Genomic DNA, 21,216 nt, shown 5'->3' on the forward strand with positions numbered 1-21,216 from the left:
TATATATTTGGTTTTGTGTGTGTGTGTGTGTGTGTGTGTATTGCCTAGAAAGTTCCTTGAGGCCACTTGCTGTTTTGGGTGTGGATGGTTTAGGGGTCACTCAGAACTGAGGATTTTACCTCCCCATTTCTCCCTTCTGAGGCCCCTTTAATAGCTGGGGTGCTCTGTATCTATCCCGTGATTCTTTCAGGCAGGCCTGTGGGTCTCTTGCTGGTGATCCAGCTAGGGTTAGCTGTGCTTAGCTTTACCTAGAAGTCAAAGAATTGGGAAAGCCATCCCACTTCAAAGTACCAAGTCCTGGAATATGCAAGCTTTTGGGCAGCCTCTAGAGCAGTGGTTCTCAACCTGTAAGTTGTGACACCCCCCAGGGGGTCAGATATTTACATTATAATTCATAACATTTGCAAAATTACAGTTATGAAGTAGCAATGAAATTTTATGGTGGGGGGGGGTCACCACAACATGAGAAACTGTATTAAAGGGTCACAGCATTAGGAAAGTTGAGAACCACTGTTCTAGAGCCTTCAGGTAGCTGGATGTGGGCTTTTTTTAAATCAATTTTTATGAGTTTGTCATTTTAAATCCATGGAATGGTCAGTCTAATAGGATCTTACTGGCCATTACCAGAATGAATGGTATTAATTTCTTTTATAGTTATTGTGTGTCTAATGCTCAAAAGCTCTCATAGGATTCCGGCTGGATTGACTTCAAAGTCTTCTGCCTCATGCTGCTGCAAAAGCAGTTCATACTCTTTAGAAGTCATACTTGGGATTTTGATTTTGGATTATCACCCAAGCTGGCAGTGTGCATTTGGCGATGCCAGTGGCAATGGCGGGCCTCTCCTCCTCACCACTCCATGATCACAAGGGGTGACAATTTACACCTCCATAGTGTGCTGTGATGCTCAGATGAAAGAGTTGGGAGGTGACATGGATTCAGTACAGCATCAGCTTATGATTTTTTAACTTAAGATATATTAAGATGTAAAAATCAGCTGTCCTAAGTCATACTTATGGAAGGGTGTCAAGGAACATTATGAGGAAAACAGTATATGGACACTGCCATCATAAAACTCCAGAAGATGTAGTGACAGTGTTTCTCTAGCCAAATGGAACTACAGTTCCAGCATGAAGAATATTTCCCAAGTTCATAGAGTGTCTTCTGTATTGTATGTGGTAGTTTTACTCTGGCTGTACTGACTGTATTGGGTTGGCCTTAGCTATAGTAGAGAGGGGTTAAGTTGAGGGTGCAGAATGCTGGGGGTAAATCACTGGTTTGAGAGAGAGAGAGAGAGAGAGAGAGAGAGAGAGGCAGTTAAACTAAACCAACTCTGACCTCAGAGACACATGTTGATGTTTATCGAGGTAAGACTGGAATGTTCCAGGAGCATCCAGAGGGTGTGGTTATTGAGGGGGGCACTTCAGACATGCAGGCTGAGTGTGGAAAGCAAAGATGGGTTTCTGCTGGTTGATGAGGGCGAAAGGGGAAGGCTGCCTCAGGAATGTTCCAGGGACCATGGCAATGGTGACTTGGGAATGGCGAGCAGTCTCAGGGGACTGGTCCCCAGGGTGCACTGTTGCTGGTGGCGGCATGCGACAGGTGGGAGAGCTCTTGCAAAGGCAAGCTGAGACAAGCCGGGTGACGTGGAGGCATGCCTGAGGATCCAGGAGTTGAATTTGTAGGCAGTGAGAAACTGTGACCCCCTCAGGAAGACTGGAATAATGGCTGTGTGGAAGTGGAAGGCCAGGAAATGGGGGCACGAGGTAAGACATTTTTTGTAGTTATCTAGATAGATTCCATCCCCAGTTTAAACTCTGTTTTCAATGCTTGATTGTGTGTGTGCCTTTTTTGAGATTTTAAAGTAGTTTGCATTTTTACTTTCCTGTAGCTACATTTAGAAGGTTTTAACCAAGTAGGTGAAATTAGGTGACGATGAATTTGTGACTAACACCCCGGAGATTGTCACTTGTGGAAAAAAAAAATTCTTGTTCCAGGAACTAAAATCTGGTGAGTTCTGATTTAAATAGACCTATCTTCCTGGAACTCTCCCCTTCATCTCTCCTTGCTATTAAAAACACCCATCTGGGAGCTGGTTGCTTAGAATTGGCATCTGTGGTCAAGGTGCGGAGACTATTCTCATTGTGAATCTAATTGGCCCACAAGGAGGCTTTGGTGATCTGGGACTCTTTCACAGGCTGCTCAACCTGCCTAATTGGCTGAACTAAATCAGCCTCATTTTCTCCCTGGCTTACCCTCATTCTCTTGCCCAGTCCACACCTGCCTAGGTATGGTGAAATGTCTTTGAGGATGGCATCCACCAGTGCCAACTGAAGCAAGGTGATGGGAATTGACAACCGACAAGATTCCCCACCCCCACCCCCAATTCATCACACCCATTTTACTCCTACGAAGGTTTTGTTTACAGGATGCAAACTTCATTACTTTGGCATTAAAAAAAAAAAAAAAAAAAAGGACAGCCGCATATGTAGGTGTAGAAAAATCTAGACATTTTATTGCTGTGACCTGAGAAAATCAACATGGGGGTATTTAGGCTCATGGTCAGTTTTAGAGGTTTCATTTAGTGGTTGCCTGTGCTCACTGCTTTGGCTCTGAGGTAGGGCATAATGTCACAGCAGCTGAAGCAAGTGGCAGAGACTGCTCACTTCATGGCCATAAGGAAGCAGAAGGAAGAGTCACAGGAAGGGGCTGGTGACAAGATAAAGCTTTCCTCCAAGTAGGCCTTACTTCCTGCTTCCCACCTCCTTCCAATGATGCAGTCATGTCATTCCACAAAGGGATAATCCATTACTGAACTCAACCCTGCTGATCCCATCACTTCCCAAAGCCTTGGCTCTGAATACTACTGCACTGGGAAACAAGCCTTCAATATTTGTGCCTCTTAGCAGGACTGTTCTTATCCCAACCTAACAACAGTGGAGGTGAGTGTTTTTTGTAAGCAGGATTTTGGCGTCTTGATTTTTACTCCTGGTATTTTATCTGTGACTATGTTACCTTACCTGGCAAAGCAAATTATGATTATGGAACAGCTGATCTCAAAACAGGTGTTTTCCTGAACTATCCTTCACAGGACCCCTGTGAGGAGGAAGACAGGATATTCAGGTGGAAGAGACAAGAAGGGACTGACTCTATGCTTCAGTTTCTGAAGATGGAGGAAGGGGGCTCGGGCTGTGGAGCTATGACCTCTAGAAGCTGGGAATAACCTTGAGCTGACAGCCATTAAAGAAGGGGGTCACTGTGCTATAGCCACAGGGACTTAATTCCCCCACAGGATAAATGAGCGAGGAAATGGATCCTCCTCCCCACCAGCATCCTAGAGAGGATGGAGTGCAGAGATGCCTGGTATCCTGACTTCAGCCCAGTAGACCAGTTGGGCCTCTCTCTTACAGAACTGGGAGTCAATAAAATTGTGTCGCTGTAAGTTGCTAAGGCATCAATGAAAAATGAATAGCGGTATTTTCTGTACAGTTCATTCTCTTGGCATTGCTTCATTAGAGTGTTTTAAGCTGGTAGACATTTCTGGAGAGGCTGCAGGTGTTGGAGTGAAGGTGCTTGAGTTAGCCTGTTCACTGGGCTTTGAATAAGCGGCTGGCCACCCGAGACTGCCTACTATCAGCCATGGTCAACGCCACCATGTTTTCAACATCAGCATTGGTTGTAAGGTCTTTGGTACCTTCTCCTTTGATCTGTTTGCCAGAGTTTCATAAAGACACCGTAAACTTCTGTGTCCTGAAGACTATAGGATAAGATTTGGTTGCCAGGGTTCCTGCTTTCACAGAAATGTTCCAGGATGTATGCTCTCTGGTGGTGACTCCATGTGCCACAGTGGCACTCAATGGTATAAAAATTGATGCTGAGAATGTCATTCTGTAGGACATGCATCCTGATGTTTTCTGCACAGCAAATGCTGAAGAGATGAACACAAAAGGTCCCATGTTTTCATCTGCACCAATACTCGGGTTGGATGAGCATGTGATCATTGGAAAGGTAGAGGAGAATGTGGATATGGTGGATACTGTCTAGTGTTGGCGTCCAGTTATGCTAAGCATCAGCAAGGTCACGATTGCTGACTGGAGAGTGCTAATGATTTGACTTCCATGTTATCTCTTTCTTTCTGTATATCTTATTCATTCTTTAGATTAACTTTTCAGTTAGCACACACATGATTTTTTTTTGTGACATTTTAATCCGTACACCATTTACTTTGTAATTTTTTTGCCCCCCGCACTGGCCTCTGCAATTCCTCTTTGTCTTTTGTGCTTAAATAACCAGGCCCCCTCCCATTGCTTTGGAGAGTGCTGCTCTGCCCCAGGTGCTTACCATCTTGTTTTCATTCCTGCTGTGCTCCTTTTGATTCCTTACTTGGAAGTCTGGTTAGATGGCCAAATTAAGTTTATGATTATGAAATAAAAACTAAATAACAGCAAGCATGATCTTAGCTCTTAAGGTGGTGTGGCTTAAGGCAAGTTGCCCTCCTTGGGCTTCCATTTATTAACCACAAAATGGACAATGTGTACAGTTGTCAAGGTGGCTGTCAAGATTGGTGGAAATACTGCATGGAGTCCGGAATGGTGGTGCATGTCTGTTGTCCCAGCACTTACAAGCCTGAGGCATACGGATATGGAGTTCAAGATTAGCCCAGGCTACATCATGAGATTCTGCCTCAACCCCTTCACATCCTAAAAGGAAAGAGAAAGATAACTACATGTAAGGAGGTTATCACAATGCATAGTACATTTTAAGCATTCAGTAGTTATAAAGTATTATTAGACTTGTTTGTAATAAGGGGCCACATAGAACAACGTCTTCATGCTCCTTGTCCATTACATTATCTAGCACATAATCAACTTATGCCGAGGGTGGGGAAACAGCCAACAGAAAATTAGAAAACCTCAAGTGGTTCCTGTTTGTTTTTAAAGTTCTTCTGGAAGACACTTAATATTTTGTAATTTTTGGAATGTGAACAGAAATGAAAGGCACTTATAAGTTCAAGGGATCTGTCAGTGTATGGCAAAATAGACGAGAATTTTTGGGTTGCACTAGCCATGGGTACTGTGAAGGCCCTGTGAGTTAGGTCAGAGCTACAGTGGGCTTCAGCCTGGGGTGGAGATGTTTGCTGTAATTGCTCTAACTCAAGTGGAACCATCAAGGTTCACTGCTGATGTCTGAGTAGCCAACAGTACTGAGAACCATTCCAATGACCTGGAATTTTGGAATTCCGCATTCTCACAATTCCACAGTCTTATGGCTTTCTTGCATCTCACAGTGTCTCTATGACTGTAAGAGAGTGGTTGTGTTTTGAGGATGCCTTCATCCTGGAATCAGTTGAGGAGGAATTTAAAACAGTCCTGAGAATCTCAATGTTCTTGAATGTTCTTTTAGACAATCAGCAATCTTAGTAAGGATGAAAAACAAACAAACAAAAAGGAAAACCTCTAAATACTATTGAGTATCCCTTGTCCAAGACACTTGGGACCAGAAGTACTTTGGATTTTAGAATTTTGGGGATATGTCCAAATTTAAATACAAAATTCATTAGTGTTTCCTATTACACCTATATATACACACTAAAGATGATTTTATGCAATGTTTTATTTATTTCTCTCTCTTTAAAGATAGGGTCTTAGTATATAGCCAGACTGGCCTCAAGCTCCTAATCCCCCTGCCTCAGCCTCCCCACATGCAGTTGTAGTATTTGAAATGATTGTGTGGGGGGAGTAGATTTATACACTTTCCCTCTTGTAGTCTCATTATTGCTTATAGGTTTTCTATTCCCCATCTTGGTGTGTAGTTCAGTAGCAGAGAACTTTCTAGCATGCTTTGGCTCTGGATTCGATGCCCCCCTCCATCTCTCTCTCTCTTACACACACATACAGACACAGACACACAGAGCTGGGAGGACATGGGGTTTCCAGAGTATAAATACTCAACCTGAACCAGGAATGCCTTTATTAAATGACAAACATAATCCAACCATATCTAGAATGCAAGGGACAAAGGAGGTAATTGTTTTGTTAGTGGAGATATATGGGAAATTTTCTCATTTTTACACTTTCAAACATACATACAATGAAATATGATCATATCTACCCTGTATTGTGAACTCACAGCAGCTATGGTAACCTGCACGAAACCAAGCCGGAAAAAATTCCTGTGTGGATGAGGTAGGTGATCTCAGTGATGGGATTCTTGGGCTTTTTGGAACTGGAAGCTCAGCTGTCATTGTTTGGAAAAGTCAGGAGTTTTTTTTTTTCCTTACTGGCTTTTGTTTTTCCTTGTGAAGATTGGGACCCTCACTGGATGACATAGTTGTTCAGGGTTTAAAGAACTCTGTTTAGCATCTGGTAGGCATCTGCCTACATGATGGTTGATTTTGTCAACTAGATTAAGGCATGCTCAGGGCATCACTGAGGCCCAACTTTACACTGTCTGTGAGAGTGTTTCCAGAGTTATGTCTCCCTAATGCCCTGGGAGAGGAGAGTCAACCCTGAATGTGGGTAGCACCGCCCCATGAGCTAGGGTCCCAGACTGAGTAAAACCGGAAAAGGGGAGAATGAGCCGGGTGCTGGCCTTCCCTTTTCCTGCTTCCTGGATGCAGATGCAGGTGACCAGCTGCCTCATGCTCCCACATGCATTCCTACCTGCCATGGCAAACTCTACCCCCTCAAAATGAGCCTTAATAATCCTCCTCTTAAGCTTCTGTTGTGGGCATTTGATTACAGAAATAAATAACTACAATTAGCATACCCACCTTAACCATTTCTTATTTTCTTGCCTCCTTTCCTGTTTATTCTTGTTTCTACATCTGCTGACTGTTTGCGTTCATTTCTTTACTCATTGCTGTGACTGTATGATAGTCTTTCTGCATTTTCTAGAGGAAAAAAAACCACAGAACACAATCGTTTGCAACACTCCCAACATTCATAAAATAAAAAGAGGAAGCCAGGCGGTAGTGGTACATGCCTTTAATCCCAGCACTTGGGAGGCAGAAGCAGGTGGATCTCTGAGTTTGAAGCCAGCCTGGTCTACAGAACAAGTTCTAGGACAGCCAGAGCTACACAAAAAAACCCTGTCTAAAATAAATGAATAATAATAACCACAATAATAATAATAATAATAATAATAAAAAATTTGGCTCACAGTTGCAGGGTTCCCGTTCTAGTCAGTTGGCTTTTTACCAACTTTTGGGGTGTAATGAGGCAGCGTGTTCACCTCATGGCTGCCTGGAAGCTGAAAAGAGAGGAAAGGGCCCAGGTCCCAATACACATTATAAGGGCACTCCCCATCTATGTAGCTTTCTTCCCCTAGACTCACTTTTTAGTTGTTGTTATTTAAGTTTTTTTTATTAAATTTATAAACTTTCATAAAAATTTGAAATAACAAAACTCCACACTCTATACATTTCCATGGACGTCTATGCAGGGGTAGAGAAGGTGTTTGGAGCAGAAGCTGTGGAGTTTCTCATTGGATTTACACTTTCACTGCCAAATATATTTGTTTTGAGACAGTGTCTCCTTGGCTGGCCTGGAATTCACCATGTAGTCCAGGCTGGCCTCAAACTCAGAGATCTTCCTATCCTTACCTGTCATGTGCTGGGATTAAAGGCATGTATTACCAAGCTCGGCTTCAAATACATTTTTATGCATTCATCCACCACTCAAAATGAAAAGTCTGTGACAGAATTAGGCTTAGAAACACACTTCTTTATGTCTTTTTCATAAATCATGTCCATTACCCGCCCTCCATCCTCCCTCATCCCCTAACATTTAGCCTTTCATGTTCTCATTTTTACACGTTATCCTGTGTTGTACATGTGAGTGCAGTCTAACATGTAAAAACAATTTCTACCCTCCTTCTCCCTCCTCAACACCTCCCATGTCCCCCTCTCAAATTCATGACTTTTCTTGTTACACATATATATGTTGAAAGGTATATTATATATATATACATTTAAAGTGTACACACACATATACCTAACATGTAAATGCAACACTGAGTCACTTTAGTATTCCTTGTATAGATATGTTTTGTTTCTTTCCAAGTCTCTGACACATGGGCCCGTGGAGAATATTCCAGATCCAAATGGTCACTATCAGTTTAAATATTTAATATGCCCTGTTCCAGTGAAATATTGAGGACCTCCTATGTGCTAGCTACCTGTATGGGTTCCCATGATGCTAAAATCTCGAGGCCACATTCTCCTGGAAGCATGTGGTTTAGAGGGGAGGGGCTGCTATGCGGAGGCACAGGACCTCTGCACTGTAGCAAGTACCAGTCCAGGAATATATTTGGACATATATCAATTCGGAAATGATAAGGGCAGGATGAGGAAGCAGAGGGGTTCTGAAACTGAAAGCTGAGAGGGCTTTTTGCATTTTTGAGTTTCTAAAGTCATACAATGCGGTGATTCAGCTAGGGATTCCCACAGTAGCTTTTATAACAATAACTTTTTTATTTTTCTTGGACAGTTCGCTTGTGTTTTACCTGCCTTTTTAAAAATTTAATGAACTGTAAAATATAGTGGCCTTGACTAGGTATATTTGGGATTTTTTTTTTCCAGTGGGTTCTGGAACATGAATTCTTTATTTTTTAAATCAAAAGCCTCTTTGACTTTTCACCCCCCCCCCATTTTAAAAATACAAAGCGAACATTCTTTATTTGAAAGATTAAAAATGGCAATTTTTTTTTAATAACTTGGCTACTGTTTCTTTTCAAGTCTGGTTTCCATGGCCATCAAATACTTGGAGGGGAAGTGTCAGGTAACCTCCTTCCTCAGCTCTGCCTCTGCCCCAGTTCTGAGCGGTCCGAGATTGAGCGGCCCCCACCTTGCTTCTCTTCTGACTGCCTTCGCTGTGAGGGTGGAGGAGCCACATGGGATGCCGCTGACCCACGTCTGGAGGAGGGCTGACGTTTGCAACCTACTTCTGGCTGGCTGCGGTCCAAGGCTGCGACTGTTGCCGGATTACTCCCTTCTCAGCCACATTAAGCTCCGGCCTTTGATGTAGCTGAAAGGCAGACTTGACCAAGTGGCATGGCCTCCCTCCTGCTGATGCTTAGGTGGAAGCCAGCACCATAAAAATGAACATCTCACTCAGAGTACTTGCTGGACTACCTGCAGCCTCAGCCAATCACGCTGCCAAGTTGGTCAAAGAAGAAATTGGCTTGAGAACTGCGAAGTCCATTCCTCTGGCCAAGACACAGAGCTCAGATCAGCCTCACGGGGCTCCCTAACTAAAAAGTAGTAGACATGGTGAACATTTTAATTGGAAACTTCCAAAAAAAAAAAAAAACCCTCTTAAGAAATGAACCTTTGACAACTTAAGCATTCCTTATCTCTTACTTCTAGAAAATAGTACTTTTGTTTTAAAAGATATGAGCAGAATGGCAGATATTTCAGAGTATGTATATGGGTTGATGTATATGTTCTTTGTCTCTCCATCTGTGGGAAGACTAGAAGGATCTGGCCCTCTGGATTGCATAGATACATTATTAAATCACATTTATAGATCTCTGTGGAGCAATTGTGGCATGCTGAAAGCTTTAATGGTCACATAATTGGACATGGCTTCTGTCCAGCAGCGTTAACTTCAGTGACCAGTTACTGATGAGCAGGCCTCCAGAAGGTACCCAGGCTTCTTCTTTGGAAGATGCGAGTTCTCTTTTCGCCTTTATAAAGGTACAGTGTAAGATGTTGTTCTTGATTATCTAAGCGAGACTGCTTTTCAAGAAGGCTCATGTGGACCCCTGAGCAACTGATAGCGGCGCAGTGAAGCCAAGGCTTTGATTGACCTCACCTCAGGTCTTAGGGTGGTAGCCTCATATGACAGTAGCTTAGACACTCCCAGCTACGTAAAGTCTAACGTAAAGTCTGCTCAGTTGAGTAACTCTTCACCCTTCTAAAACTTCTTGATCTTTGATCAACTTCTGACACGGAGGGCTGTGACCCAGGGTGGGGTTGAGTAACTCAACGTGGGAATCGCAAACATTTTGACAGAGATTGAAGGTTTCTGAAGGTACAGCAACCAACAATTTAATTTTAAACCGAATGTGGAGTGAAACTGAGCTCCTGGCAGTGTCTGCCCACGTGGCACGGCATGACTCCTGGGTAGCCTTGGTTCTGAACACACAGCACGTCCAGTGGTATACTGCACGGGCCGTCAACATCAGAGAAGCTGCTGGAAACATATTAGCTCATGTTCTTGACTACTGTTGTTGCATACATGTTGTGCATATGTGTTTCTGGTCTTACAGAAACATAAGGATTTAATGATATGAAACAAAGACTTAATCTATTTTTCTCCCATCAGTCCTCAGCATGTAAGTATCAAGTTAGTATATTTTTTTAGTCATATTGTCTTAGAATGTGATTTTTAAAAATTGCTGTCTGAGTTGCTGACTTGAGTTTCACTTTTTAAAAAAAGTGAAATTAATTTTGGCCAGGGATTAAGAAGGATTCCCAACAGTTTATGAAATGGCCCTAAACATGTTTCTACCACTTTGTACTATGGGTTTATGTCAAGTGGCATTCTCATATGTAATCAAAATATAATTATAAAATCAAAATATTGATACATTTTGACAAACAAAAATGCTCTGTGTCCTGCGGTATCAAACATGCTGCCAATAGTTCTTTGTTTGCTTACATTTTTAAAATTTTAAAATAGCATACAAAGTATTAGATATTGTTTTGGCATTTTCAAACAAAGTATGTTTTAGTAGACTTCTTCCCCCTTCATCTCCCCCCACCTCCCTACACAAGATTTAGTTCTTTATGTGAAAATAAAACCCACCTCATTTGTGTGCAACTTGCTTTTGTCCTCAGTAAATGATGAGGTATATGCATACTAAAGATTTATTTAAAAAATTTTTTTTTTGTGATTTGTTGTCAATAAATGTTTGATTTGCATGCCTAACCCAATCTTAAGATTACCAATCCTGATTCTGAAGAAGAACCTTTGTCCATTCATGGGGGTGGATTCTTTGGGCCTCCAAAGACCTTTTTTTTTTTTTTAAATTTAGTCTATGTGTCTTTCATATCATGTATCTTGATCCCATTCATTCCCATCCCTTTGCATCCCCTCTCTGCCTCTGCATGCCCCCTAAACAAAACAAAATTCAAGAGGAAAAAGAAAGAAAAATAAAATGAAAAACACAAAAGTAGGGAAAAAAATAAAAAATCTCATCATGGAAGTTGCAGTGCAACCCAACAAATCATGCCGTATACTCCTTTGTCCATACATCTCTACTTGCAAGTAAGTGTTCATTGCAAAGAGTCATTGGTCTGGGTCGAGGCCCCTGGTTTTCACTACACGGTTGATGCTGTGGTCCCACTAGGACTCGATTCCTAGACATCCTGCTGCTGCCCTGTGTTGTGGAGATCCTGCAGCTTTGGGTCTGCGGGTCAGGTCCCTTCATGTGCTCCAGCAGATCGTGGATGGGATGGATGCTGTAGCAGGCCAAGTCATAACCCTGGGTCTGGGCCTGGGCATCTGTAGGGTTGGTCCACCAGATGGGAAATGGGGACAGTTTTCCCATGGTCACAATTTCAGGGCTGGTTCACCCACACCTGCGCCAACAGTGTTGGCTCTATTGTACTGCCCTGGTGAGGTACAGGGCCTGCAAAGATCTTTCAAAGGCCCTCCACCTTGGGTGCCATTACAGTGGGCAATTGAGGCTCAGGAAGCATTTTACTGGGTCCAGCCACGTTCAACCCATAGCAAATCCCAATAGACGAATTTTGTAACTAGAATTATCTGATGTCCTAAATATGTGTGTTTTCATTATGGAATTCAATTTGCTTTTTGATTACTTTTATTTATATTATATGTGTTTATATGTCTATGTTTGTGTGCATGTGTGTCACAGTGCATGGGGAGGTTGGAGGATGACTTGCAGGAGCTGATTTATTCTTTCCACCATATGGATCCTGGGGATTGATCTCAAGCTGTCAGACTTGACATCAGGCACCTTTACCCATGGAGTTGCCTTGACAGCTAGCCTCCTACAGTATAGCAGCCTTGTTTTGTTTTGTTTTTCGAGACAGGGTTTCTCTGTAGCTTTGGAGCCTGTCCTGGACTAGCTCTGTAGACCAGGCTGGCCTTGAACTCACAGAGATCCGCCTGCCTTTGCCTCCTGAGTGCTGGGATTAAAGGCGTGCACCGCCACCACCCGCCTTGTTTATTCTTTTTAAGAGAATAATTGAGATGCTATTTAGTTTTTAATGTAAGGAATCTATAGCTTGAAGAAAGTGCTTGGGGTACTGATGGATGAACCTTATGTTTGAGTTGGCACTGTGGAGTAGAGGAAGGTGCCAGTGAACAAAGGCAGGGGTGGATATGGTTCTGCCTGCATACAGCCATCCTTGCAGGGCTGTGGCGGTGATTTGGATGTAGACTCAGTACATAGAGTCACTGCATGGAACGCAGCACATGTATTCTTTCCACCGTCCCACTTCGTACTTTCTTCTTTACCGACTGACACCTTCTGGAGGGCCAAAAGATTGCCAGAGTTATCCTCTGGGTATGTAAATGGCTCCATCTATCTCAAGAGACCAAGACACTGGGTCAACCAAGAGTCAGCATTGATGCTGCACGGAATCCGCACCATTTCCCATTACCTATGGTAAGAGTACTACTGACCTTAAAAATCTTTCTGGTTTGAGTCCAGAGTAGTTTTAGATTTCAAAGAGCATTCAGAGTATTTTAAGTAACAGTTATTAAAGCTAGTCCAGACCTCAGTCAGACACCTGCTATTTAATTGACCCATTGGTCCCTGGTGATTCCCGTCTCTCTGAAAGTGAATAAGGACCATAAAGAGAAGAGAGAGGAATGCTAGGTGTGATAGCCACTCTGCTCTGAAGTACAGGGGTGTCCAGGGGCTTTCAGAGATGGAAAGGATAGGACGCAGGAGGAAGTAAGAAAAAGAAAATAGTGGTTCCTAGTTGAAGTGTATTTACCAAGCAGGCTGTATGAACGAGCATGCTCTGTGGAGCCTCAGCATCTGTGTTATGAAGGATCGTAGTTAGAGGTGCAGAATATATGGGAAGTGTCCCTGGGAAGACAGAACTACGTCTCCTCACCTCCCGCGTGACTGTCAATCCTTGGCATTTGTGGTTTGTAGGAGTATCACTTCAGTCTCCACCTCTCTTGTCATTGCCTTCCCTGGGCCCATTTCTGTGTCTTTTTTCATAAAAGGATCTTTATCATATTGGAATAAGGGGCCACTCTATTCTACTATGGCCTCACCTTAACTTTGGTTATATCGAGGAAGACCCTGTTTTCAAATCATGCCACACTCAACGGTTCTGAAAAGGACATTAATCATGGAAGGACACTAGTCAACCCAGGACATGGGGTGCCTGTGAGTCCCAGCCTTCATTTGATCCCTTGATAAGGAAATTCCTTATCCTGAAACAAGGCTAATGTCAGATATGTGGCTTGCTTCATCCCTAGCTCTCTCCTCCTGTGTCCCTGTGCCCTGCCCAGTAATCTATTGGTGTTTTCTATGTTACACAATGTATCGTAGGTTTCATCTCCCCACAGCAGGAATGTCTGATTCTTGTAGGCCCCTAGATATCCCTGTACTGCAGAGCAGGGTGGATATCGCATCTAGCATTCCTCTCTCTTCTCTCCATGGCCCTTAGTCATAACTGCTGGTCACCTCCTTACCCTGCTAATGTCAAAAGTTCACGTATGTTAGAATCCTGCCTTAGATGATCTGCACAGGTTTTCTTTGTGATGCTCTCCCCAGCTGTGACTCCTTTTTCTAGATCACAGTTTTAGAATAATGAATCATGGCAAATTGTACTCCTGCTGGTGGAGAAGGGCACCATGGCCCGGGAAGAGAATTAGGCAGATAGATGTGTTTCATTTTTTATTTAGCTACAGCTCAGCCTGTCATCATCTGCACAAGATCCAGAATATGCCCGTCCTTTATTTCTCCCCACCCCCTTCCTTTTTATCTGGTGCTGGGATGGAGCCCAGGCCTCCCACTCTTGAGCCACACCCCAGCCCCAGTGGTCTAGCATCTTCGTGGAGTCACTGAGCTTGTGAGTTCAGGTTGAGCAGCCACCACACTTTGATAAGCAACATGCCAGTTCTGTGGGCAGAACTGTGTGAAGAAATAAAGATCCTCCCTCAAGGCTAAAATAGCAGTACCAGGAATAGGTTCAGTGAATTTGGGCTCAATACTCAACACCAGGCACTTTCTTAAAGACCAAAGACCTTCAGTCAGGTGTGGTGGCGCACACCTTTAATCTCAGCACTTGTGAGGTAGAGGCAGGTGTGTCTCTGTGAGTTCAAGGCCAGCCTGGTCTCCAGAGCAAGTTCCAGGACAGCCAGGATTACACAGAGAAACACTGTATTGAAGAACCAACCGATCAAACAGAAAACAACAGCAATAAAACCAAAGACATTTATCCAGGCTTCTATTAGGTCCTTGCAGGACTTTACTAAGTCAGGTTTTTAGAAAATCACATACTGACAGCGAGGATTTGCAACCAAGACTGTTTAAAACAAGATGAATGGATCTGCTCTGCTCTCTTCTCTGCAGTACCTTGTGGTGTGGCATCTTTTGTGTTGAGTTTAACTTCTCTCATGTAGCTGTGGCGGTGGTGGCTGAAGGGCCAGGCTTAACAGTGCTTTAGAGAGGCCAGTTACAGGGGTCTCTTAGCCAAGCATGATACCTAGAGAGCATGCCTAGCATCAGGCTAGCCCTTGCTACTCGGCCATCCTGTCTTTCTGGGACATGGCCACAAACTCCATCACCCCCCTCCACCCTCTTTTCGTGGGCTCATGTAAATGTGGGGTGAGTAAGGGTCCTCTCCTTTATATGCTCACCTCATACACAGATGCATTTGTGGTTAAGGGGAGGCTGCGTGGCCAGAGTGGAACTGAAGTGCCCATGGAAGACCAACATGAATGCTCCATGTTCTGCACTGGCTTTCCCACACCCCGAGAGCTCCTAAGGCCAGGGACCTTCTTGCTCCTGTTTGTACCTGTCATGTCTGCCACAGTGCTGGAATTGCACCCTCAGAATTCTCTTCTGAATGGCTAAGTGAATTAAGGAAATCTTGCCTTGCATGTCTTTCTGGGTGCTGTTCTGAAGACTTGAAGTTCAATGGCCCAGTGGGTAGTCCTTGCAGTTTTAAGTCCTGTAAGGACCACACTTCATGTAAGTGTGCTTGACAGTTGTGATTGCACCAAGTTACATCAGGAGCTCCGTGTCCCTGGGAAGACAGAACTGCGCCTTCCTTGAATGCCTGTCTGTAGAGGAGAGCTGTGAAGGTGGGTGAAAACGTGCACCAGATGCTGTGGACAGCTGGAACGCGTGTCTTCCCACTCACCTACCACATAGCATACTGAAATCCCAAGCATGCCAGTTAGTCCTGGTTTTGCCATTAACAAACTGGTGATCTTGGAGTCATGTGACATTTCTGGATCCCAGTTGCCTAGTCAGTGAAGCAAGCACATACTCTTCAAGAACCTTCTAACTTTGAATTCTCACCTGGTGTCTACTTTGAGTTTCAAGTAATGGACACATGTAGGACTAAATAGATCACTTATTCTATTTTATTATTATTATTATTATTATTAGTAGTAGTAGTAGTAGTAGTGCTGGTGATTGAGACCAGTGGCTCAGTATTGTTAGACAAGCACTCTACTATTGACCTACATCCTCAGTTCAGCATTGTAATTTATTTTAGAGACAAGGTCTTGCTATGTTGCTGAGGCTGGACCTAACTTCCTGGGATCCAAGAAACCTCTTGCTTCTGCCTCCTGAGTAGCTGCCACTGTAGGCACGTGCTTCCATCCCTGCCTCCAATCAGATTTCAAAGACTTTCATGTTGGGCCCATGTAACCTGTACAAGTAACTTATGTATATCTATAATCCCAGCATTTAGAGGAGCTGAGGCAGGAGGCTTTCAAATTTGAGGCCAGCCTATACGACATTGAAAGTTTCAGGCAATCATGAGCTACATAATAAAATGGTTTCAAAAAATCTAAAATCTAAAATGCAAAACAAATAAGTCAAAAGCCTGAGTAAAATAAAATATCCTTTGTGGTTGCTTTTAAGAAATAAGTAAAATTTAAAGACAAAATAATTTCTTGGTTTTTTGTTTTTGTTTTTGTTTTGTTTTGTTTTGTTTTAATGTGGCCTTGGCTAGCCTGGTATTCCCTGTGTAGCCCAGGCTGGCCTTGGACTTGGGGCATTCCTCCTGTCTCAGCTACTTCTGGACTACTGGGATTTTAGATTTGCACCACCTCTCTCAGCTTTCAATTAGTTCTTTTAAAAAATGAAACCTTCAAAATTTCTAGTATGATAAATTCACAGAACTGAAACAAAATGCAGAATTATAACTTCTTTTGCCCCGTTTCTGGAATGTCCTTGTCAGTCTGCACATGGGTGGAAAGAGATGTCAGAGTGAGGAAGACACTTTTCTACCTTGACTTTTGTGCTGGGTGACTTTGGGCAAGTTGCTTCCCTGTCCTGGACTATGTGACTTCACATGTAAAAACGAGGATCTGCTAGATAAAATCAAAATCAAAATCAAGGCCTTGGGTGTTTCAAAAGTTCTCTGAACAGGCCAGAGAGATACCAGTCAGTAAAGTGCTCACACAAACATGAAGACCTGGGTTCAGACTTCCAGTGTTCATTGTATGAAGCTGGGCATGGCAGTGAATACCTGGAATCGCAGTGCTGGGAAGGCAGGCAGGAGGATCTCTTGGCCTTGGTGGCCAAACATTCTAGCCAACTAATGAGTTCTATGTTTGTGAGAGACCCTGTCTCTCAAACAGTAAGTTAGGGAATAATCAGGGAAGACATACACTCATACACGAATCTATGAACATACACACACACACACACACACACACACACACACACACACACACACACACCACAGAGTTCTCTGAAATAAGTACTGCTGTCTTGTGGGGCCTCCCAAGTGCATTTCCTTTGTCCAGTGCTGCAGTGGGTAGAATGTTGGCCGTTAACTTGGTAAAATAGAAGCCTCCATATGTTAGTTTCCCCAGGATTAACCTCCTCCCTGCCCATTCTGAACAGCTGTGGCACATCTTGTTTGAAAAGTGGATTTGCCCTTGCCTTCTATTGAACACAAAGCTATGGTGTGAGACAATAACCTCTCCAAGGCTCAAACTGTGTCCTCTCATTTCGTACTTCTCTATGTAACACGTCTCCAGGACTATCTTTGGGTTACTTATATGCACAGCTGTTTCATTAGACTGTGTTGGAGTTTATGAGTCAGAGTACTGTTACCCAAATGTTTGTGAAATCACTTCTGAAGTCATGGTTTTGCATCATGTACAACCTGTTTGACAATCAAAACATTCTGACCTTCAGCTCTTGGCTGGTCATGATAGTAAGTTTCCAGTCAAGTGTTCCACTATAATATCATTGGCAGTGGATAGAAAGAACACAGTTTATTATCTTCGCATAGCATTCTAAGTGCATCTCTTTAAGTTGAGAAGGGCTTGTGACATCTTGTAATAGCCTCATTGTCATCAGCCCACAGCACGGAAATCTTGCAGTATAGCTAGGGAGCTGCAGATATAGGCCTGGTCATCCTCACTGTTTCAGAGTCACTAGTTCTCAAAGAGACACTGAAGGAGTAAGTCGAGCACACTGCTGTGGGCGGCTGTCTCTCACTGTCTTGGGTGTGTTTTTACGATGGCTCAGGGCCAGCCTTCAACCTCAAATGGGAGCTACTTCATTCTTGATATCTTCCCAGTAGACCCCAACTTTCCTGTTTCTCCAAGTCTTCTCAGCATTCTTTTTCCACCCCGCCTCCTTAATCCTTCAATTCTTACTTGTTTGCTTTTCATTTGTCTAACTCTCTTGAGGGCAAGGCCTGTGTCTTGCTTGTGTGTCTCACAAGGAAAAGGTTGCTCTTTTCTTAAGATGAGACTCCATGTGGTTGATGCTATTTTTCCAAGGAAACATCCAGGCCCAGCCGGGGACTCCCTTTGCCTCAATGATGAATTGTCTCACACCTACTATTGCTAAGACACAGTGTGGCAGAACTGAACTTTTCTGCAGTAAACGTTGCCCTCCTAGAGTTTTATAGCATATTGGGGGTGATAAGAAATACAAAAGAAAAATGAACGGCATCATTGTGTTCTAAATGCTAGTCTAGTAAAATAGTTAATAAAGTCTGTAGAAATGTGAACCTCAGCCTTATTTCATAGCTTCCTGACCTCCGTTCTGGCTCTGGGCATGGAGGCATCTGTGCTCAGATCTGGTTTAGTTACGAGATGCGACAGTGTGCCTGTCCCAGTGTGTCTGTCTACAGGTTTTAAGTATTTTTCCAGTGGCTCTACAGGTTGAGCATCCCTAATCTGAAAATCAGAAACCCAAATTCTTCCAAAATCCAAAATGTTTTGAACATTGACATGGATACACAAGTGGAAAATTCCGTACCTGGCCTGCTGTGAAAGGCAGGGTCAGAGCAAAGACACACTGAAAACACTGTGTAACAATACCTTCAGCCACATGCATCAAGTGTACAGGAAGCATCGATGAGTTTCATGTTTAGGAGCTAGGTCATATTCACGGGATATTTCATATATATATGCAAATGTAGCAGAATTGGGGAAAATCCAATCCTGGAAATATTTCTGGTACTGAACATTTTGGATAAGGCACGATCAACATGTAATTTGCCCTGTCAACACATGGGTTGCACATCCATGTAGTCACATTTCTCTTTTAAGGGGATTAGGCAATAGGATGCTGGCTGGATCTTGATAGTTGGCTCGGCGAAGCAGCCAGGTGTGACACAGACGTCCATGCAGCTGAGCTGCACTTTGAACTCAAGGCATCCTGAGAGCCTTCTACACAACCTTCTCACTGTGGCTGTGCAGTTTAGGCCCCATGTTCTGCCTGAGCCCTAAACTGTGATGACTTTGCACATCCCCACACTCTGCTTGGCAGAGACACAGAGAAGTCTGTGAGCCCTGGATGCACAGGTGTGTTTTCAGAAGAGTGTGTGTTGCAGTGCAAAGGATGCATCTCCAAAGTGAGCTTTGAACGTGGAGAAAGTTGTCCAGTGTGTGTGTGTGTGTGTGTGTTCCTTCTCTGGTGTTCGTGGTCAGCTTCCAGGGGGAGAGAAAACAAAAAGGAGTTCTCGAAAAACACAAGATATGCCTTTACTTTACAAGAAGAGGACTTAGTATTGCTTTTAAAAAAAACAACCAAAGTTAAGCCTTTTATTTTTATAAAGAATAATACTCATCTTATTGTTTTTATTTTAAAGCACGGGGGGGGGGGAGGCATCCATGGGGGGAATCAGAGACTCCCAAACCAAAAGAAAATACAAGTGTTTTTCCAAATAGAAGAGACTCTAGGAAGCAGCCCCATTTTCTTTCATGTCCTTGCCTTTTACCTCATCCTGGTGACACTTTAAAAGATAGACCATGGTTAGTTTTGTGCACAAAGCTATTTGCCTCCTGGGATCATGTGTGGGTTATAGAAGTGTGGTTTGCAGTCACTGACATCCATGTTCACTCTGGGGAAGTTCACAGGGTGACTACTAGGCTGTCCCCTGTGTGTGAGAAGTGAACGTGCCATCAAAGGTAAACAAAGGTCAGGTGCTGATGGTGACTGCGGGTCTGTAGGTGTGGCCTTTGGCCCTGCTGAAAGGAAAAAAAAAGTCTGTTTGTCTACAGCATTTAAAGTAAATAATACCAGATCCCTGGACATGGCAGCCTTCTGTCTATCTACCCTCTTGGCTCCCATTGATGGCAAGTTATAACTGGGCTACATAGAGCAATATATTGTGTAGTCTAGAGGGGGAAATGCCAAAAGAGAAACTCTGCTGGATCAAGCCAACGTGTCTTGTGCTCATTTCTAGGCCTGTAAACAAACACAGCTGTTGAGTGAAGGCCGGTCTTCAGAAATGGTGAAAAACAGCCATGCCCTGCCAGGGAGCTCGCAGCAGGAGAGTGTTCTCCAAGACTTTGGAGGCACAGGCAAGGCTCAACAGGCTGTGTCCATGTGTCTTCTCTGTCTTCCAGCGCAAGCTGGGTGTGAGCAGGGCCAGTTCTGTGTGTCCAGCTGAGGCAGATGGAGGGGTCAAGAAGGATGAGTGTGGAAAGGCTTTGGGGGAAACGGAGTCTCAAATTACATCTGCCTTCTTCATTTTAAACCTTTTTTTCTCCCCCATACACAAGACCGCAGCTGCCTTTCCTGGTGGTGATGGGAGAACTTTTCTCTCTTTTACTTACTCTCATTTAAAAATAATCTGTACTTTTAAGTAAGAACATGGGAAAATCATGGACCAAGCAGCCTGTGCGCCATGTCAATTCCTGCTGAGACTAAGTCTTGTATCTCCTGCTTCCTTTCTTTCTCTGAAGCTAAAACATACTACATGGTATGCTATATGTAAATTTGATGGCATGATCTTGATAACATACAAGGACTGTACTAGGTGACTTTGTGCATGGACAGCCTGTGACCTTGGCATCTGATGGCTGGAGGCTTCCATTTGTGCCTTCCTTTATTTAATAGACATCTATGAAGTACTTAGCAAATACAGGTAGTTAGCTGACTCCATGGCCATATCTATTCTCAGTATTTCAAAGCTTGTGATAAACGAGTTTTGTTTCATTCCTTCTTATCTTCCTCACTGTTTCTCCCTTGTGATATCATTTTCAGTGAAGGCCCCAAACCTACAGAAGTGATAGGTGATGGAAACACTACTTAGCCTGATGTGGTCATTATGCCTTGTATTGTATAATGTATTGAAACATTACATTGTACTCCATAAATATGCACACTGCTCCGGCGTGCATCACTCTTGAGACTTGCAGGCTTAAATTGTCCCGATCATTAGTTTATCCCCTCTCCACCTGCCGTTGGTTAAAATAGTTGACTGCCCTAAAGGATGCTAATGAGCTCAAGGTTGTGGGGTCATTCTCAGAAAGTTCAGGTTTCTCAGACAGGGAATCTGATCATTCTCATCACCTGCTGCCTCAAGATGATGATGGTGACGATGCTATTGTGACGGTTATTGCAAGACTAGGGACAGAAGCAGGGCCTTGTGCATAATCATCGAAATTTCCATCCCCTTCCTTATGGGGTCAGGGTTGTGCTGTGTTGCCAGTCTGCTCTTTGTCTCTTAGTCCAGTAGTCATTTATCCTCGGCCTCCTGAGGGGCTAGGAGTATGGGTGTGTGCTTCA

The 21,216-nt window shown here is 43.5% G+C and overlaps 1 protein-coding gene and 1 long non-coding RNA gene across 2 annotated transcripts in view; one reads left to right on the plus strand and one right to left on the minus strand.

Moving 5' to 3' along the window:
- Positions 1-21,216, plus strand: part of Bmp6 (bone morphogenetic protein 6) — a 151,395-nt gene that overhangs the window by 19,227 nt on the left and 110,952 nt on the right. The window lies entirely within an intron of this gene.
- Positions 4,449-21,216, minus strand: part of LOC121829590 (uncharacterized) — a 66,688-nt gene continuing 49,920 nt past the window's right edge. Inside the window, exons 2-3 of the long non-coding RNA XR_013051582.1 lie at positions 6,770-6,889; positions 4,449-4,697 (exon numbers count right to left, since the gene is read on the minus strand). This is a non-coding gene — a long non-coding RNA (uncharacterized LOC121829590). The remainder of the gene's footprint in view (positions 4,698-6,769; positions 6,890-21,216) is intronic.

The sequence above is a fragment of the Peromyscus maniculatus genome, chromosome 5, assembly GCF_049852395.1.
Source record: "Peromyscus maniculatus bairdii isolate BWxNUB_F1_BW_parent chromosome 5, HU_Pman_BW_mat_3.1, whole genome shotgun sequence".
Taxonomy (NCBI): Eukaryota; Metazoa; Chordata; class Mammalia; order Rodentia; family Cricetidae; genus Peromyscus; species Peromyscus maniculatus.